This window comes from Mesoplodon densirostris, chromosome 10 (assembly GCF_025265405.1).
Source record: "Mesoplodon densirostris isolate mMesDen1 chromosome 10, mMesDen1 primary haplotype, whole genome shotgun sequence".
Classification (NCBI taxonomy): domain Eukaryota; kingdom Metazoa; phylum Chordata; class Mammalia; order Artiodactyla; family Ziphiidae; genus Mesoplodon; species Mesoplodon densirostris.
The window spans coordinates 45,151,505-45,173,799 of NC_082670.1; the positions used below are offsets into that span (position 1 = coordinate 45,151,505).

The following is a 22,295-nucleotide window of genomic DNA, read 5'->3' on the forward strand; positions in this document are numbered from 1 at the left end:
TATCTTTATTTCAATTTATTGAGCATCCCTCCTGTCTGAGATACTGTCACTTTTGCATACATTAGCACCTCAGTGAAGGCTCATATTCATTCTCTGACATAAATAATCTCACTTAAAGCTGAGGTGGAGGAGGTTGAATGAATACATCACAGGAGTTGTGAAGGAACACATTTTTATACAATTCATAGGAGAAGAGTCAGCAGGGGTTCCCTACTGGTCCTGAAAAATGCCAATGTCATTTCTGGGGTAGATCTTTGTGATGAACTAGGAATTTAGGACTTCTGTACCAAGGGGTTCTGCCAAGATAAACAGCCTGGTGGTGGGGGAGAAGTCATGGTGGATCATTTCATATATTTCCTTTCATCTCTATTGCTGGCTGTGGCTAGTCTAGTCCTGAAAAGGATGGGTTGTAAATACATGTATGTGTATAAGCACATGCACGGGTGTATGTGTGTATGGGCATGTGTGGATAGATATACAAATTTTTGAATTGGTTTCTGGAGCATCTGCCAATTGACCATATTGAGTTTCACAATGTCCCAAGTAGTTTTAGAAATGGTTGGTACTGCCTAAGTGTACAAAGCATCTGGTCAATTTTTTAAAAATCAACTGTAACTCTGCAGTTGGTGTTCTTCCACTGCTTTCCCTTCCACTTGGTGAGGTTCAGGACATTCTACCCCCAAATATGGCACCTTGGCATATTGAATATTTAAAGCTACATGAGTTTGAGAAAACAGCAGATGCAGGAAAGTTACTCTGCCCTTCTCTCCTGAAACAGGTCATAAGCCCACATGTGAGAGGTGTTCTCCCTACAGCTGGAGGAAAGGAACATCCTTATCTCAGAAGAATCCCAACAACCAGGGCTTGCTAAGTTTCCCCTGTGTATTGCACTTACCTCACACTCCTTAACCTGCTTCAGTCTTCCAAAACTGCCTCCTCTTCATCAAACCCCACATAAAATTATCAGTTCTAACTGTTTCTCTAGGTCTTCATTTCCTTAGGAGGCCTCGTATCATGTAAAACTTATATTGAATAAATCTGTATGTTTTTTTTCCTGTGACTCTGTCTTTGCTAGTTTAATTTTCAGAATCAGTGGCCCTAAGAGAGTCAAAGAGAACTTTTTCTCCCCTGCACACTTGGTAAATTTTGTTAGGTTTGCAGGACCTCCTCTGATGAACTTGGAAGAGACTTCTAGATGGGTATCTGGGCACCCATTTCTGCTGGCCACACCCTGCCTCATGCTACTTATATATGGAGAAACAGCAAGAGCTTTGGGTCATAGCATAGAGTTTTAACGTTGCAACAAACTGACCATGGGACCTTTCAGGTTCCCATCTGTAAAATGGGGAACATAATATCTACCTCTCAGTAATGCTGGAGAATTGGAAATCATATGGTTAAAGCACATAAAACAGTACCTGGCACATAGTAAGAGCTTGGAAAAAGGCTTATATTTGTTTGTGTATTGATCTTAAGAATAAACTACTACATGTTGAAAGCATGGAGCATACTGTCTTGCATACAGTGCTCCAAAATTATTTTTGTGGACAGGTATGAATATTGTATGTTAGTCATTTTCTGCATATGGCATATATCCTTTCATGGCATATGACAGAGAGCTGTGGATAGATGGCCTTAAAGAAGAGAAGTTCACAAGGGTCCATCAAGAAAGGCTGCTGCTTCTAGAACTTGTTCATGAAGCAAGGTCACAAAAAGTCTCTCAATTAAAAGTTGTTCCTTTCTGTGTGTGTAGTATTAATGAGAAGAAAATGTTTGTCTTGGTGTTCACAAATTGATATGCTTTCATATCTTGAAAATTGGAATCAGACTTTAGAGAAGAGATTCTCAAATTTCACAAATATTGGCACACGCCTCTTAGATAGCCTCATCCACCAGAGGGCAGACAGCAGAAGCAAGAAGAACCACAATCCTGCAGCCCGTGGAACAAAAACCACATTCACAGAAAGATAGACAAGATAAAAAGGCAGAGGGCTATGTACCAGATGAAGGAACAAGATAAAACCCTAGAAAAACAATTGAATGAAGTGGAAATAGGCAACCTTCCAGAAAAAGAATTCAGAATAATGATAGTGAAGATGATCCAGGACCTCGGGAAAAGAATGGAGGCAAAGATCAAGAAGATGCAAAAAATGTTTAACGAAGAACTAGAAGAATTAAAGGACAAGCAAACAGAGATAAACAATACAATAACTGAAATGAAAAATATGCCAGAAGAAATCAATAGCAGAATAACTGAGGCAGAAGAATGGATAAGTGACCTGGAAGACAGAATGGTGGAATTCACTGCTGCAGAACATAAGAAAAAAGAATGAAAAGAAATGAAGACAGCCTAAGAGACTTCTGGGACAACATTAAATACAACAACATTCACATTATAGGGGTCCCAGAAGGAGAAGAGAGAGAGAAAAGACCAGAGGAAATATTTGAAGAGATTATAGTTGAAAACTTCTCTAACATGGGAAAGGAAATTCCCACCCAAGTCCAGGAAGCTCAGAGAGTCTCATACAGGATAAGCCCATGGAGGAACATGCCGAGACACATAGTAATTAAATTGGCAAAAATTAAAGACAAAGAAAAATTATTGAAAGCAGCAAGGAAAAAATGACAAATAACATACAAGGGAACTCCCATAAGGTTAACAGCTGATTTTTCAGCAGAAACTCTACAAGCCAGAAGGGAGTGGCATGATATACTTAAAGTGATGAAAAGGAAGAACCTACAAACAAGATTACTCTACCCGGCAAGGATCTCATTCAGATTCGATGGAGAAATCTAAAGCTTTACAGACAAGCAGAAGCTAAGAGAATTCAGCACCACCAAACCAGCTCTACAACAAATGTTAAAGGAACTTCTCTAAGTGGGAAACACAAGAGAAGAAAAGGACCTACAAAAACAAACTCAAAACAATAAAGAAAATGATCATAGGGACATACATATCGATAGTTACCTTAAACGTGAATGGATTAAATGCTACAACCAAAAGACACAGGTTTGCTGAATGGATACAAAAACAACACCCATAAATATGCTGTCTACAAGAGACTCACTTCAGACCTAGGGACACATACAGACTGAAAGTGAGGGGATGGAAAAAGATATTCCATGCAAATGGAAATCAAAAGAAAGCTGGAGTAGCAATACTCATATCAGATAAAATAGACTTTAAAGTAGAGAATGTTACCAGAGACAAAGAAGGACACTACATAATGATCAAGGGATCAATGCAAGAAGAAGATATAACAATTATAAATATATATGAACCCAACATAGGAGCACCTCAATACATAAGGCAACTGCTAACAGCTATACAAGATAAAATCGACAGTAACACAATAATAGTGGGGGACTTTAACATCTCACTTACACCAATGGACAGATCATCCAAAATGAAAATAAATAAGGAAACAGAAGCTTTAAATGACAGAATAGACCAGATAGATTTAATTGATATTTATAGGACATTTCATCCAAAAACAGCAGATTACACTTTCTTCTCAAGTGCACATGGAACATTCTCCAGGATACATCACATCTTGGGTCACAAATCGACTCAGTAAATTTAAGAAAATTGAAATCATATCAAGCATCTTTTCTGACCACAACGCTATGAGATTAGAAACGAATTATAGGGAAAGAATGTAAAAAACACAAACACATGGAGGCTACACAGTATGATACTAAATAACCAAGAGATCACTGAAGAAATCAAAGAGGAAATCAAAAAATACCTAGAGGCAAGTGACAATGAATACATGACAATCCAAAACCTATGGGATGCAGCAAAAGCAGTTCTAAGAGGGAAGTTTATAGCTATACAAGCCTACCTCAAGAAACAAGAAAAATCTCAAATAAACAATCTAACCTTACACCTAAAGGAACTAGAGAAAGAAGAACAAACAAAACCCAAAGTTAGCAGAAGGAAAGAAATCATAAAGATCAGAGCAGAAATAACTGAAATAGAAACAAAGAAAACAATAGTAAAGATCAATAAAACTGAAAGCTGGTTCTTTGAGAAGATAAACAAAATTGATAAACCACTAGCCAGACTCATCAAGAAAAAGAGGGAGAGGACTCAAATCAATAAAATTAGAAATGAAAGAGGAGAAGTTACAACAGACACCGCAGAAATACAAAGCATCCTAAGAGACTACTACAAGCAACTCTGTGCCAGTAAAATGGACAACCTGGATGAAATGGACAAGTTCTTAGAAAGGTATAAGCTTCCAAGACTGAACCAGGAAGACACAGAAAATATGAACAGACCAATCACAAGTAATGAAATTGAAACTGTGATTAAAAATGTTCCAACAAACAAAAGCCCAGGACCAGATGGCTTCAGGTGAATTCTATCAAACATTTAGAGAAGAGCTAACACCCATCCTTCTCAAACTCTTCCAAAAAATTGAAGAGGGAGGAATATTGCCATACTCATTCTATGAGGCCACCATCACCCTGATACCAAAACCAGACAAAGATACTACAAAAAAAGAAAATTAGAGACCAATATCACTGATGAATATAGATGAAAAAATCCTCAACAAAATACTAGCAAACAGAATCCAACAACACATTAAAAGTATCGTACATCATGATCAAGTGGGATTTATCCCAGAGATGCAAGGATTCTTCGATATTTGCAAATCAATCAATGTGATACACCATATTAACAAACTGAAGAATAAAAACCTTTTTTTAAAAAATAAATTTTATTTATTTATTTATTTATTTTTGGCTGTGTTGGGTCTTCATTGCTGTGCGTGGACTTCTCTCCGTTGCAGTGCGCAGGCTTCTAATTGCGGTGGCTTCTCTTTGCAGAGCATGGGCTCTAAGTGCTCAGGCTTCAGTAATTGTGGCACACAGGCTCAGTAGTTGTGGTAAACGGGCTTAGGTGCTTTGCGGCATGTGGGATTTTCCCGGACAAGGGATCAAACCCATGTCCCCTGCATTGGCAGGTGGATTCTTAACCACTGCACCACCAGGGAAGCCCTAAAAACCTTATGATCATCTCAATAGATACAGAAAAAGCTTTTGACAAAATACAACACCCATTTGTGATAAAAACTCTCCAGAAAGTGGGCATAGAGGGAACCTACCTCAACATAATAAAGGTCATATATGACAAACCCACAGCAAACATCATTCTCAATGGTGAAAAACTGAAAGCATTTCCTCTAAGATCAGGAACATGACAAGGATGTCCACTCTCAACACTATTATTCAACATAGTTTTGGAATTCCTAGCCACAGCAATCAGAGAAGAAAAAGAAATAAAAGGATTATAAATTGGAAAAGAAGAGGTAAAACTGTCACTGTTTGCAGATGACATGATACTATATATAGAAAATCCTAAAGATGCCACCAGGAAACTACTAGAGCTGATCAATGAATTTGGTAAAGTTGCAGGATACAAAATTAATGCACAGAAATCTCTTGCATTCTATACAATAATGATGAAAATCTGAAAGAGAAATTAAGGAAACACTCCCACTTACCACTGCAACAAAAAGAATAAAATACCTAGGAATAAACCTATCTAGGGAGACAAAAGACCTGTATGCAGAAAACTATAGGACACTGATGAAAGAAATTAAAGATGATACAAACAGATGGAGAGATACACCATGTTCCTGGATTGGAAGAATCAATATTGTGAAAATGACTATACTACCCAAAGCAATGTACAGATTCAATGCAATCCCTATCAAATTACCAATGACATTTTTTTACAGAACTAGAACAAAAAAATCTTAAAATTTGTATGGAGATGCAAAAAACCCTGAATAGCCAATGCAGTCTTGAGGGGAAAAACAGAGCTGGAGGAATCATTCTCCCTGACTTCAGACTATACTACAAAGCTACAGTAACCAAGACAATATGGTACTGGCACAAAAACAGAAACATAGATCAATGGAACAAGACAGAAAACCCAGAGATAAACCCACACACCTATGGTCAACTAATCTCTGACAAAGGAGGCAAGGATATACAATGGAGAAAGGAGAGTCCCTTCAATAAGTGATGCTGGGAAAACTGGACAGCGACATGTAAAAGAATGAAATTGGAACACTCCCTAACACTGTACACAAAAATAAACTCAAAATGGATTAGAGACCTAAATGTAAGATCGGACAATATAAAACTCTCAGAGGAAAACATATGAAGAACACTCTTTGATATAAATCACAGAAAGATCTTTTCTGATCCACTTTCTCGAGTAATGGAAATAAAAACAAAAATAAACAAATGGGACCTAATGAAGCTTCAAAGCTTTTGCACAGCAAAGGAAACCATAAACAAGACGAAAAGACAATGCTCAGAATGGGAGAAAATATTTGCAAATGAATCAATGGACAAAGGATTAATCTCCAATATAAACAGCTCATGCAGCTCAATATTAAAATAACAAACAACCCAATCTAAAAATCGGCAGAAGACCTAAATAGACATTTCTCCAAAGAAGACATACAGATGGCCAAGAAGCACATGAAAAGCTGCTCAACATCACTAGTTATTAGAGAAATACAAATCAAAATTACAATGAGGTATCAGCTCACACCAGTTAGAATGGGCATCATCAGAAAATCTACAAAAAACAAATGCTGAAGCAGGTGTGGGGAAAAAGGAACCCTCTTGCACTGTTGGTGGGAATGTAAATTGATACAGCCACTATGGAGAACAGTATGGAGGTTCCTTAAAAAACTGAAAATAGAATTACCATATGATCCAGCAATCCCACTACTGGGCATATACCCAGAGAAAACCATAATTCAAAAAGACACATGCACCCCAATGTTCATTGCAGCACTATTTACAATAGCCAGGTCATGGAAGCAACCTAAATGCCCATTGACAGACGAATGGATAAAGAAGATGTGGTACATATATACAATGGAATATTACTCAGCCATAAAAAGGAATGAAATTGGGTCATTTGTTGAGACGTGGATGGATCTAGAGACTGTCATACAGAATGAAGTAAGTCAGAAAGAGAAAAACAAATATTGTATATTAGCGCATATATGTGTAACCTAGAAAAATGGTACAAATGAACTGGTTTGCAGGGCAGAAATTGAGACACAGATATAGAGAACAAACGTATGGACACCAAGGGGGGAAGCCACGGGGGTGGTGGTGGTGGTGGTTTGATGAATTGTGTGATTGGGATTGACATGTATACACTGATGTGTATAAAATTGATGACAAATAAGAACCTGCTGTATAAAAAAATAAAATAAAATACAAAAATACAAAAAAAAAAATCCCACAAAAATTGCATGCAATAATTTCCCTAATGTCTCTTAAGAATATTTTGGAACTTTTTGGTAATGTTTCTAAAGTTGAATAAAAGATAACCTATAGAGGTCCAATGTATTTTTCTTCTCTCCAGACTTAGGATGGGCTGTTTCCACATATTAAGTAAAACAAGATCTGACTGATGCAGTAAGTTTCAAAAAAACAGGTCAAGGTTTTCTGACATTGCTCTGAGAATGTGGAATCGGACCATCTTGAAAAAAAACTGAGATGTCAGTCTTCTCTCTTCTACATGGGAAAAATACAGGAAGTTTCTGTTTATTATTTCAAGATCTGAAGACTTACAGACAGTGCAGGAGAGAACTCTGCTTTAGATGCTTCTATGTCCCAGCTCTTTTGGGAGAAACACAGAAGCTGAACTGTTTGTGAACAGGGAGACATGCATTCTCGATTTCACAGGGTCACTTTCATAGCTCAGCACCTATAGGCAGAATATAAAATTCCAGGATACCCTAGAACAGATGTCCTTAAAATATCATTCTAAATGTTCCAAGGAAAAACTGTTTGTGATGGAAATAAGACCTCCAGCAGGCTTGCAAATAGAAGTAACTCAAATGGCACCAAATAAATCTGATCTCACCATGGTGTCTGGTAAGCAGTGAGAACCAAGTGGATACACATGCGGTCATTAGGTTCTTTGGAAACACATAATGGCAGTCACATCTCTTGCCACATTGTCAATTCCTCCAGGGCAGGATGTGTGTATTGTTCGCCTTTGCATCACCTGCAGGAGCTCCAGGACCGCGTTCTTCATGTGGTCGGCACTCAATAACCACCTGTTGATTGGATGAGTGACACTGTTGACCACACTGACAAGGGACTGGCTTGATGCCACTTTAGTTAGGGCTGTGAAATATGCCATGTAGAGCTCTGGAAAGATCCAGAGTCTCTGCTTGTCTCCTTAGGAGCGGGGGTAGGGCGGCAGCTGCACCATTACCCTCGTAGCTCTATACTGTATGAGTTCCTAAAAGGAACATGAGTGTGTGTGATTTTTCTTTTTGGCAGAAAACTGAGTGTATTACATAATACATAAATTGATAAAATATCTACATTGTTTCTATCCTGATGCATCTTGACTATAACTCCCTTGAGAATCACATTTGTGTCTTGCTCTGTTACATCGAGACAGTGTTGTATAAGGGATAAAAAATAGACTCTGACCTGACTGCCTGGATTAGAGTTCCAGATCTGCCAATCACTGTGTGACCTGGGCAACTTACATAACCTCTCAGTGTCTTGATGTTCTCATCAGAAAAATAGGACTAGAGTGTTATTGTGAGGGTGAAATAAAGTGAATGCACATTAACATCTAAAACTGTAGTTGGAATTTGTTAAATTCTCAGTAAAAGGTAGCCATTTGACAGAACCTTGTTCTTACACTTTTCCACAGAATTTAAGAACAAAGAATTAAACTTAACAAGCACCTGCTCTCGGCCTGTAGCTTTACATAACTTGCTTATTATGAGGCAAAGTTTCACATAAAGCAGGTCAGTCCTGCCTCCTATACAGGACAAGTAATAACCGTAGGACTAAAACACCTGCGTTAGTTTCCAAAGCCTGCTGTAACAAATCACCATACATGTAGTGGCTTAAGACAATAGAAATTTATTCTCTCATCCATCTGGAATCAGTTTTCCTGGCCAAAATCAAGATGTGAGCAGAGCTGTACCCTTTCTGGGAGTTCTGAAGGAGGACTTATTCCTTTCTTGCCTCTCTCAGCTCCTGGTGGCTGCCAGCACTCGTTGGCTTGGAGCTGCATCAGTTTCAGCTGCCCCTGGTCCCACTGCCTTCTTCTGTGTGTAACTCCCTCTAATAAGGATGCTCGTGATTGCATTCAGTGCCCACGCAGACAATCCAGGATAATCTCCCCATCTCAAGATCTTTAGCTTAATCAGATCTGCAAAGACCAGTCTGGGGCCCTATAAGGTAACATTCACAGGTTGCAAAGATTAGAACATGGATAAATTTTTTTTTTGGTGGGGGGAGGTTGTTTCTCAGCTTATCACAGCCCTTATAAGGATTTCTCAAACTATGAATTCTAAGATTCTATGACAAGACTCAGTACACTTATTAAAGCATCCTCAAAATAGGGATTAAATAGCCCAAATAATGGTATATCTCAGCACGGAGAACTGCTAAATTTTTTTATCATTATTCTTTTGTTTTTGTTTTTGTTTTTGTTTTTGGCGGTACACTGGCCTCTCACTGTTGTGGCCTCTCCCGTGGTGGAGCACAGGATCCGGATGTGCCGGCTCAGCGGCCATGGCTCACGGGCCTAGCCGTTCTGCGGCATGTGGGATCTTCCCAGACCGGGGCACGAACCCGCATCCCCTGCACCGGCAGGCGGACTCTCAAACAATGCACCACCAGGGAAGCCCTCATGTCTCTTTTTGAATTATGGTTTTCTCACAGTATATGCCCAGTAGTGGGATTGCTAGGTCATATGGTAGTTCTATTTTTAGTTTTTTAAGGAACCTCTATACTGTTTTCCATAGTGGTTGTATCAATTTACATTCCCACCAACAGTGCAGGAGGGTTCCCTTTTCACCACATCTTTTCCAGCATTTATTGTTTCTAGATTTTTTGATAATGGACATTCTGACTGGCATGAGGTGATAACTCATTGTAGTTTTGATTTGCATTTCTCTAATAATCAGTGATGTTGAGCATCTTTTCATGTGCCTCTAGGCCATGTGTATCTCTTCCTTGGTGAAATGTCTATTTAGGTCTTACGCCCGTTTTCTAACTGGATTGTTTGGTTTTTTTTGATATTGAACTCCATGAACTGTTTGTATATTTTGGAGATTAATCCTTTGCCTGTTCTGTCATTTACAAATATTTTCTCCCATTCTGAGGGTTGTCTTTTTGTCTTGTTTATGGTTTCCTTTGCTGTGCAAAGGCTTTTAAGTTTAATTAAGTTTAATTAAGTCCCATTTGTTTATTTTTGTTTTTATTTCTGCTACTCCAGGAGGTGGGTCGAAAAAGATCTTGCTGTGGTTTATGTCAAAGATTGTTTTTCCTATGTTTTCCTCTAAGAGTTTTATAGTGTCTGGTCTTACATTTAAATCTTTAATCCATTTGGAGTTTATTTTTGTGTGTGGTGTTAAGTAGTGTTCTAATTTCATTCTTTTATGTGTATCTGTTCAGTTTTCCCAGCACCACTTATTGAAGAGGCTGTCTTTTTTCCATTGTATGTCTTTGCCTCCTTTGTCACAAATTAGGTGCCCGTATGTGTGTGGGTTTATCTCTGGGCTTTCTATCCTGTTCCTTTGATCTATATTTCTATTTTTGTGCCAGTACCACACTGTTTTGATTACTGTAGCTTTGTGGTATAGTTTGAAGGTGGGGAGCCTGATTCCTCCAACTCGTTTTCTTTCTCAAGATTGCTTTGGCTATTTGGAGTCTTTTGTGTTTCCATACAAACTGTAAAATTTTTTGTTCTAATTCTGTGAAGAGTGCCATTGGTAGTTTGATAGGGATTGCATTGAATCTATAGGTTGCTTTGGCTAGTATAGTCATTTTCACAATATTGGTTCTTCCAATCCAAGAACATGGTATATTTCTCCATCTGTTTATTCATCTTTGATTTCTTTCATTAGTGTTTTATAGTTTTGAGTATAAGTGTTTCACCTCCTTAGGCAGTTTTATTCCTAGCTATTTTATTCTTTTTGTTGCAGTGGTAAAAGGGAGTGTTTCCTTAATTTTTCTTTCTGATTTTTCATTGTTGGTGTATAGGAATGCCAGAGATTTATGTGCATTAATATTGTATCCTGAAACCTTACCAAATTAATTCATTAGGTCTAGTAGTCTTCTGTTGGCATCTTTAGGATTTTCTATGTATAGTATCATGTCATCTGCAAACAGTGATAATTTTACTTCTTCTTTTCCAATTTGTGTTCCTTTTATTTCTCTTTCTTCTCTGATTGCTGTGGCTAGGACTTCCAAAACTATGTTATATAAGAGTGGTGAGAATGGACATCTTCGTCTTGTTCCTGAGCTTAGTGGAAATGCTTTCAGTTTTTCACCATTGAGTATGATGCTTGCTGTGGGTTTATCAATATGACCTTTATTATGTTGAGGTAGGTTCCCTCTGTGCCCATTTTCTGGAGAGTTTTTAACATAAATGCGTGTTCAATTTTGTCAAAAGCTTTTTCTGCATCTATTAAGATGATCATATGGTTTTTATTCCTTAATTTGTTAATGTGGTGTATCACATTGATTGATTTGTGTATATTGAAGAATCCTTGCATCCCTGGGATAAATCACATTTGATCATGGCATATGATCCTTTTAACATGTTGTTGGCTTCTTTTTGCTAGTATTTTGTTCAGTATTTCTGCATCTATGTCCATCAGTGATTTTGGTCTATAATTTTCTTTTTTTGTGACATCTTTGTCTCATTTTGTTATCAGGGTGATGGTGACTTCATAGAATGAATTTGGGAGTGTTCTTCCCTCTGCAATTTTGGAAGAGTTTGAGAAGGATTGGTGTTAGCTATTCTCTAATTGTATGATAGAATTCTAGTGTGAAGCCATCTGGTCCTGGACTTTTGTTTGTTGGACAATTTTAAATTATGGTTTTAATTTCATTACTTGTGATATGTCTGTTTATATTTTCTAATTCTTCCTGGTTCTGTCTTGGAAAATTGTACCTTTCCAAGAATTTGTCCATTTCTTCGTGGTTGTCCATTTTATTGGCATATAGTTGTTTGTAGTAGTCTCTTATAATCCTTTGTATTTCTGCAGTGTCAGTTGTGATTTCTCCTTTTTCATTTCTAATTTTATTGATTTGTGTCCTCTCCCTTTTTTTCTTGATGATCTGGCTAAGGTTTATCAATTTTGTTTATCTTCTCAAAGAACCAACTTTTAGTTTTCTTGATCTTTGCTCTTGTTTTCTTCATTTCTATTTCATTTATTTCTGCTCTGATCTTTATGAATCTTTCCTTCTACTGACTTCGGGTTGTCTTTGTTCTTTTCTCTCTAGTTGTTTTAAGTGTAGGGTTAGATTGTTCATTTGACAGTTTTCTTGTTTCTTGAGGTGAGATTGAATTGCTATAAACTTCCCTCTTAGAACTGCTTTTGCTGCATCCCATAGGTTTTGGGTCGTGTTTTCATTGTCATGTGTTTCTATGTATTTTTCTTTTTAACATCTTTATTGGAGTATAATTGCTTTACAATGGTGTGTTAGTTTTTGCTTTATAACAAAGTGAATGAGCTATACATATACATATATCCCCATATCTCCTCCCTTTTGTGTCTCCCTCCCACCCTCCCTATCCCATCCCTCTAGTTGGACACAAAGCACCGAGCTGATCTCCCTGTGCTATGTGGCTGCTTCCCACTAGCTATCTGTTTTACATTTGGTAGTGTATATATGTCCATGCCACTCTCTCACTTAGTCCCAGCTTACCCTTCTCCTTCCCTGTGTCCTCAAGTCCATTCTCTACATCTGTGCCTTTATTCCTGTCATGCCCCTAGGTTCTTCAGAACCTTTTTTTTTTAGATTCCATATATATGTGTTAGCATACAGTATTTGTTTTTCTCTTTCTGACTTACTTCACTCTGTATGACAGACTCCAGGTCCATCCACCTCACTACAAATAACTCAACTTCGTTTCTTTTTATGGCTGAGTAATATTCCATTGAATATATGTGCCACATCTTCTTTATCCATTCATCTGTTGATGGACACTCGCTTGCTTCCATCGCCTAGCTATTATTAATAGAGCTGCAATGAACATTGTGGTACATGACTCTTTTTCAATTATTGTTTTCTCAGGGTATATGCCCAGTAGTGGGATTGCTGGGTCATATGGTAGTTCTATTTTTAGTTTTTTAAGGAACTTCCATACTGTTCTCCATAGTGGCTGTATCAATTTACATTCCTACCAACAGTGCAAGAGGGTTCCCTTTTCTCCACACCCTCTGCAGCATTTATTATTTGTAGAATTTTTGATGATGGCCATCCTGACTGGTGTGAGTGATACTTAATTGTAGTTCTGATTTGCATTCCTCTAATGATTAGTGATGTTGAGCATCCTTTCATGTGTTTGTTGGCAATCTGTATATCTTCTTTGGGGAAATGTCTATTTAGATCTTCGGCCCATTTTTGCATTGAGTTGTTTGGTTTTTTGATATTGAGCTACATGAGCCTCTTGTAAATTTCTTTTTATTTCTTATTTGATATCTTCAGTGATCTCTTGGTTATTTGCTAGTGTACTGTTTAGCCTCCATGTGTTTGTGATTTTTATGGCTTTTTTTTCCTGTATCTGATTTCCAATCTCATAGCGTTGTGGTCAGAAAAGATGCTTGATATGATTTCAATTTTCTTAAATTTTCTGAGGCTTGATTTGTGACCCAAGATATGATCTATCCCGGAAAATGTTCTATGTGCACTTGAGAAGAAAGTTTATTCTGCCACTTTTGGGTGGAATGCTGTAAAAATATCAATTAGATCTATCTGGACTATTGTGTCATTTAAAGCTTGTGTTTCCTTATTTATTTTCTCTTTGGATGATCTGTCCATTAATGTAAGTGGGGTGTTAAAGTCCCCTACTATTATTGTGTTACTTTCGATTTCTCCTTTCATGGTTAGTGTTTGCCTCATGTATTGACGTGTTCCTATGTTGGGTGCATAAACATTTATAATTGTTATATCTTCTCCTTGGATTGATTCTTTGATCATTATGTAGTGTCCTTACTTGTCTCTTGTTACAGCCTTTATTTTAAAGTCTATTTTATCTGATACAAGTATTGCTACTCCAGCTTTCTTTTAATTTCCATTTTCATGGAATATCTTTTTCCATCCCTTCACCTTCAATCTGTATGTGTCCCTAGGTCTGAAGTGGGTCTCTTATAGACAGCATATATATGGGTCTTGTTTTTGTATCTATTCAGCCAGTCTGTGTCTTTTGGTTGGGACATTTAATCCATTTACATTCAAGGTTATTATTGAGATGTATGTTCCTATTACAATTTTCTTAATTGTTTTGGATTTGTTTTTGTGGGTCTTTTTCTTCTTTTGTGTTTCCTTCTTAGTGAAGTTTCTTTAGCATTTGTTGTAAAGCTGGTTTGGCAGTGCTGAATTCTCTTAGCTTTTGCTTATCTGAAAAACTTCTGAATTCTCCATCGAATCTGAATGAGATCCTTACTGGGTAAAGTAATCTTGGTTGTAGGTTTTTCTCTTTCATCACTTTAAGTATATCCTGCCACTCCCTTCTGGCCCACAGAGTTTCTGATGAAAAATCAGCTGATAACCTTATGGGGATTCCTTTATATGTTATTTTTTTGTTTTTCTCTTGCTGCTTTTAATATTTTTTCTTTGAATTCAATTTTTGTTAGTTTGATTAATATGTGTCTTGGTGTGTTTTTCCTAAGGTTTACACTGTATGGGACTCTGTGTGCTTCCTGGGCTTGGGTGATTATTTCCTTTCCCATGTTAGGGAAGTTTTTGACTATAATCTCTTCAAATATTTTCTCAGACCCTTTCCTTTTCTCTTCTTATTCTGCAACCCTTATAATTTGAATGTTGGTGCATTTAGTGTTGTTCCAGAGGCCTCTGAGATTGTCTTCAATTCTTTTCATTCTTTTTTCTTTATTCTGCTCCTCAGCAGTTATTTCCACCATTTTGTCTTCCAGCTCACTTATTCATTCCTCTGCCTCAATTATTCTATTATTGATTCCTTCTAGTGTATTTTTCATTTCAGTTATTGTGTTGTTCGTTTCTGTTTGTTTGTTCTTTAATTCTTCTAGATCTTTGTTAAACGTTTCTTGTATTTTCTCAGTCTGAGCCTCCATTCTATTTCCGAGATTCTGGATCATCTTTACTATCATTACTCTGAATTTTTTTCAGGTAGATTGCCTATTTCCTCTTCATTTATTTGGCTTTGTAGGTTTTTACCTTGCTCCTTCATATGCGACATATTTTTTTGGTGTCTCACTTTTTTGCTGTCTCATTTTTTCTTCCTTTTTTTTTTTTTTAAATGAGTGAGATGTGTTCCTGTCTTACTGATTGTTTGCCCTGAGGCTTCCAAAACTGGGGTTGGTAGGCTATTCAGTAGAGCTGGGTCTTGGTGCTGAGATGAGGAACTCTGTGGAACCTCACTCTGATGAATATTCCCTGGGGTCTCAGGTTCTCTGTTAGTCCAGTGGTTCGGACTCAGAGCTTCCTCCACAGGAGCTTTGGCCTGACCTCGGGCTCATGAACCAAGATCCTGCAAGCTGCCAGGGGAGGCAAAAAAAAAAAAAAAAAACAAGAAACAAAAAACAAAAATCAATAACAAAGTAAAAAATAAAATTAGACTGGGAAACTAACAGATATTTTAGGAACAATATAAAAATAAAAATATAGATGAATCAACAACTGGAAGCTACATCAGTACCACAATAGTAAAAAAGAGGAGGAGGGAAAAGAAAAAAAAAAGGGAGGGGGAAGGTCTTGGCTGTGGAGTGCGGGGCCTAAGCAAGGGCAAAGTTTGGGTGTTGGGCGGGGCCAATGCTGAGGACCCACAGGGCTGGAAAAGGCTTTGAGGGCTGTGGGGGCTGGGGCTTAGGCTAAAGGAACAGAAGGGGCCCCAGTGTGCCCCCCACACCTGGTCTCAGAGGGCAGAGGACCTCATCTGGGAGCCCAGCAGGCTTTCTGGGCTCTAGTGGGTGGGGCAAATGCCCTCCTCTCCTCTCCTACTTCTCCGGTTTGGGAAGGTCCCTCCCACCTGCCTCTCCTGATCTCCCCTGCCTCCCTCCTATGCCCCCAGACCCATGCAGCTTGGATGGGACTTTGAAACAGGGGTACTGGCCTGGGAGCTCAGCAGTTTCCCATACCTGAGTGGGCCAGGTGATCACCCTCTGCTTCTCTCCCACTCTTCCTGAAGAGTCCCTCCAGCCTGCCTCTCTTGATCTTCCTGGCTTCAAGGGCACCAATCCTCTCTGGCTTCCAGTTCTCCTCCCCCCTCTGTCCCCCTATGTCTTACCAGTTCACTTTGGGGTTCCTTCTGTCTGCTTGGGCATCAGAGTCCCCCACCAGCAGCTGGCAAGCACCCTAGTTGTGGGGAGATGCTAACTCCGTGTCTTCCCACACCACCATCTTGACTCCAGTTCCTCCTAATGTGCTTTTTAAGATAAGGAAAGCTCTGTCGATTAAACATTTCTTCACAGAAATATCATAAATATATTAGGTGTCAGCAAGTGTGGTTTCTCAAATGGTCAAAGTGCATTATTCAGAAAAACAAGGCAGATGTTATTTGTATAGATGCTGTAGTTTTTGTTAAAATTACACACACATACATATACACAAAATGCACTACCACTTCACCTCTAACTTTATTATTGTGTCTATCTATCTACCTATCTATCTATCATCTATCTATCTAATATTTATTTTAAATAACCTCTGTGGCAAGGTTAGTATCTGAGAATAGTGGCCCAGAGCCTCAGACTATCAACCTACAATGGAAAATCTGGTTTCACAAAATGGCTTGGAATTAAAGGGAAGTTTTCTGGGGTGAATCTCAGTGAGATTGTTGGTCTAGAATAGTGAGTCAATTCAGCTTTGGCTGCATAATACCTACCCCAGATCTCAGTAGCTCAAAATAACATGGTTTAATCTTGATCTTGGCTACACATTAGGAGGTCCATGTGTCTCTCATCTCCTAAATGCACTATATTCTTTTCAGGGTGATGATGGAAGCCAGAAAGAACAAGCCCAAACAGGTGAGCACCCTTGAGATCTCTAATTGTGTTAAATGTGCTAACATCAACTCTGCTAACAATGAAAATTGACCAAGGTGAGTCACATGCCTAAGCTGAACATTAATTAAACTGAAAATCCCCCTACACCTCCCTGGAAGTAGGGGAAGAGACTGAATATTTCTGAACAATAATCCAAATTATGGCAAATACAAAATCTCACTTTTGCCTTGGGCATAAATGGCCTGGAGATGGACAGTGCTGCCCTAGGAATACCCGGCATTGCTCCCCACGTGGCCAGGGTTCCTGTGGAAGCCAAGGATGCAACACAGAGCAGCTGCCACTTCCCAGCCTCTGTGTAGCCTCTGTCTCACCTGTCTGCTCTGACTGGGGAAGGGAACCTCGAGCTGGGTCCTGTGAAGCGTAAAGGGAGGCAGCGTCCTGTGGTGGAAGGGCTTGGGCCAGGCTATCAGAGAGCCACAGGCTGAATCTCAGTTGGTACTTACCACCACGATGATCATGGAAAAGATGATTTCTTGTAGTCTCTTTTCTAAATGCAAGCTGAGAGTAATATCCTTGTGAGAACAAAACTACCATATAAGTGATGTGTCTGGCATGGTGCCAGGCCCAGAGTAGGTGCTCAATGAACCTGAGTTCTCCACCCTGCTGAGGGAGGAAGCTTCAGAAGGAATGGGTAGAATAAGTGATGTCAAGTTCTGCTGAGACAATCATTCATCTCAATATTATTACCTTGCCTGGTGCTTAACTCTGGTATTATTGCTTTACTTTTTTTTTTCCCCACAGAAAGTGGTTTATTGCTTTTAGAACAAAATAAGATGCTCTCAGAACTTTTTTTAGTGAAGAAAATACTTTTAGAACTTCAAAGCTGTTTAGACCTTTTCTAAAACACTATTTTTGTCAGCTGATAAAGTAGGCACTTCAATACAGAAAACTCTCCAGAAGCAAGTGCCTGGGCTGGATGGCACAGCTCACAACTGTGTGGTCCCTGAGCTGTCCTACTGGATGCGGCACCTGCTCAGAAGTGGGGCTTGAGCTTGTGGCTGGTGTACTGAGTGTCAGGTCGGACCTCTTTGCCCTGCCGCCAGAGGCGCTCATTCTTCTCCAGAACCGACCCTCGGCTCTTCCTCACCACCCCCGCCTCGCCATCCTGTATGGGACCCTGTGCAGGAGACACAGCTGTAAGCAGGTGGACAGAGTGGCCTGGCTGGCACCCAGGTTAATCCGGGCAGGGAAAAATGGTGAGCTTCCCCCGAGTCAGGTGGCCTCAGATGCCCCTTCCACAACAGAAGTCCCCATTCTGGACAACCCCTTCCTGGTGACATCTGTGGGGCAGGCAGGCCGGCTGGCGCCAAGCTACTTTTGGGGTGACCCAGACCAGGATCGGCTCACAAGAGCCTATCCAAGGAAAGCCAGAGGTCCTGTGCCCACTGCTGCCACTTAAGGGCCTAGTCTGGCTGTGGGGTCAGTACGCTTGGTACAGACAAAGTTGGGGCTCCCAGCAACTACAAATGTCTGAGGTAGGAAAACAAGGCTGCCCAGCTCGTGGCAACCCTGACAACGATCCTCAAAAGGTGATCTTGGCCTCTAGTCCTGGCTGAGGAGAAAAGGGACCTCCCATAGCTCTATGGGAGAGAGGCCCTTATTGCTTTACTTTTAATGTGCCTTTGTCTCTGCAATTACATTAAACAATTTTTGTAGGAAAGTGTCTTATTGAAGGTTCCGGGTCTCACAGTACTAGCAGCATCACCCTTGTGAGGAAGAGTCGGGAGAGGAGAAATGAGATCTCTATGTCAGTCCTGGCCCTGCCACCTTGAGCTGGCACTTCCTTTCTCTGGCTGTCTTTTCCTCATCTCTAAAATGGAGATGGGACTTCAGCCCCTAGAACTGTGCCTGAACCATAGTGGAGGTTCAATGAAAATGCCTTGGGTGAATGAATAATCCCTATTCACTCCAAGAAGTTCTAAAATTCTATAATAAAGTTGGCTTAAGGCAGAGAAATAAGTGGTTGAATTTTTAAAAATGAAATGAATTAAACATTATTTCCAACAATACATCATCAGATTTCATGTCCCTGCTTCCCAGAAAAATAGTAATTTGAAACAAATGAAATCCTATTTGCCATGTGAAAAGATTCCTCTCGAAGTCAGTTGTGATTTCTATTTAGCCATGAAAAATAAATCTATTCTGGCAGACATCTTTCTAAATTCATGATGTTGACAAATCCTCCAGCTATACTATGCAACTTGGTACATTTAGTTTGCCTGATGACTTACAGCTTTTATATAACTCAGCAGACCTGCTGGATATTGAATAACTATCATGGATTCCCCACTGACTATCAACAATGAAAACTGCATCAACCAAAAACATATTTACCACTGAAACACAGGAATATTCTTTGTTGGTTCCCCCCTAACCCCCAAATTGTCTGTAAACCTAATTTTACAGTAAAAACTTGAATATACCCACTGAAGCATCTATTAAAGTAGTAGGAGGGACGGTTGAAACCAGACCATTGTCGTGCTTTCTTATGGAATTCCTGGAGAATGATTTATGGAGCTTTAGTCAGTGTCACTGTTTTTATCATTCCTGGCACCAGCTTATGCTGGGAAATATTTTTTTCACTCCTATAAGAAACCATGAAGAGTTTTGTAGAGATAAGGGAGGATGCAGTCTCTACTGTCTCTCCCTCTAGCTTTGCTGTCTAGAGAAAACAGTTCAGCAATTTATTTTAGACACATAGGACTTCTCTAGTTGTCTAAAACTGGACCTGGAATCAGAGGTCTCTGTGTTTAAATCTTGACTCTGCTGAAACAGTGCAGCTCACATGGGACTCGAACAGAGTCTAAACCCATAGTGGGACTTGAACCCACAGGCTGGAACTCGAACCCAGCCTAAACACACTGTCCTTTTTTTCTTAATTGGGTTATAGTTGTTTTACAATGTTGTGTTAGTTTCTACTGTACAGTAATGTGGAGTTCCCTGTGCTATACAGCAGATTCTCATTAGTTATCTATTTTATATGTATTAGTGTATATATGTCAATCCTAATCTTCCAATTCATCCCACCCCTCCTTTTCCCCCTTGGTGTCCATATGTTCTCTACATCTGGGTCTCTATTTCTGCCTTGCAAATAGGTTCATCTGTACCATTTTTCTAGATCCACATATGTGCGTAAATATATGATATTTGTTTTCCTCTTTCTGACTTACTTCACTCTGTGTGACAGTCTCTAGGTCCAGCACTGTCTCTATAAATGACCCCATTTTGTTCCTTTCTATGGCTGAATAATATTCCATTGTATATATGTATCACGTCTTCTTTATTGAGTCATCTGTCGCTGGGCATTTAGGTTGCTTCCATGACCTGGCTATTGTAAATAGTGTTGCAATGAACACTGGGGTGCATGTGTCTTTTTGACTTATGGTTTTCTCTGGGTGTATGCCCAGTAGTGGGATTGCTGAGTCATATGGTAATTCTATTTTTATGTTTTTAAGGAAACTCCATACTGTTCTCCATAGTGGCTGTATCAGTTTACATTCCCACTAATAGTGCAAAAGGGTTCCCTTTTCTCTACACCCTCTCCAGCATTTATTGTTTGTAGATCTTTTGATGATGAGCATTCTAACTGGTGTGAGGTGATACCTCATTGTAGTTTTTATTTGCATTTCTCTAATAACTAGTGATGTTGAGCATCTTTTCATGTGCTTCTTGGCCATCTGTATGTCTTCTTTGGAGAAATGTCTATTTAGGTCTTCTGCCCATTTTTTGATTGGGTTGTTTGTTTTTTGATATTGAGCTGTATGAGCTGTTTGTATATTTTGGAGATTAATCCTTTGTTGATTCTTTTGCAAATATTTTCTCCCATTCTGAGCATTGTATTTTTGTCTTGTTTATGGTTTCTTTTGCTGTGCAAAAGCTTTTAAGTTTCATTAGGTCCCATTTGTTTATTTTTGTTTTTATTTCCATTATTCTAGAAAGTGGATCAAAAAAGATCTTGCTGTGATTTATGTCAAAGAGTATTCTCCCTATGTTTTCCTCTAAGAGTTTTATAGTGTCCAGTCTTACATTTATGTCTCTAATCCATTTTGAGTTTATTTTTGTGTATAGTGTTAGGGAGTGTTCTAATTTCATTCTTTTACTTGTGGCTGTCCAGTTTCCCCAACACCACTTATTGAAGAAATGGTCTTTTCTCCATTGTGTATCCTTGCCTCATTTGTCATAGATTAGTTAACCATAGGTGCGTGGGCTCTGGGCTTTCTATCCTGTTCCATTGATCTATATTTCTGGTTTTGTGCCAGTACTATATTGTCTTGATTACTGTAGCTTTGTAGTATAGTCTGAAGTCAGGGAGTCTGATTTCTCCAGCTCCATTTTCTTTTTTTTCCTTAAGTTGCTTTGGCTATTTGGGGTCTTTTGTGTCTCCATACAAATTTTAAGCTTTTTTGTTCTATTTCTGTGAAGAGTGAAGAATGCCATTGGTGATTTGATAGGGATTGCATTGAATCTGTATATTGCTTTGGTAGTATAGTCATTTTCACAATATTGATTCTTCCGATCCAAGAACATGGTATATCTCTCTATCTGTTTGTGTCATCTTTGACTTCTTTCATCAGTGTCATAGTTTTCTGAGTACACATCTTTTACCTCCTTAGGTAGGTTTATTCCTAGGTATTTTATTCTTTTTGTTGCAATGGTGAATGGGATTGTTTCCTTTCCCTGCATTGGCAGGCGGACTATCAACCACTGTGCCACGAGGGAAGCCCACACACTGTCTTTTAGTTGCAATCACACACCTGTTCTCAGGACTTAATGAAGCTCAGGTTCTTTATGTCTCATCACAAAAACAATTCAGTGAGAGACAAAGTGAAAGGTAAGAAGTGGATTTACTTAGAGAGAAACACACTCCATAGACAGAGTTCAGGCCATCTCAGAAGGCGAGAGGCCACAAAATATGGGGTTGTTAGTTTTTATAGGTTGGGTAATTTCATAGGCAATAAGTGGGAGGATTATTCCAACTATTTTGGGGAAGGGGCAGAGATTTCCAGGAATTGGGCCACCACCCAATTTTTAAAATAAATTTATTTATTTTATTTTATTTATTTAATTTTTGGCTGTGTTGGGTCTTTGTTGCTGCATACAGCTTTTCTGTAGTTGCGGCCAACAGGGGTTACTCTTCATTGTGGTGCACATGCTTCTCATTGTGGTGGCTTCTCTTGTTGCAGAGGATGGGCTCTAGGTGTGTGGGCTTCAGTAGTT

General features: G+C 39.0%; 1 non-coding gene across 1 annotated transcript; it reads right to left on the reverse strand.

The window, feature by feature from the left end:
• Positions 1 to 18,542: 18,542 nt before the first annotated feature.
• LOC132498078 (small Cajal body-specific RNA 20) lies at positions 18,543 to 18,674 on the reverse strand. The gene has a single exon (XR_009533694.1). It is a non-coding gene; the product is annotated as a small Cajal body-specific RNA 20 (non-coding RNA).
• Between the last annotated feature and the right edge of the window lie 3,621 nt (positions 18,675 to 22,295).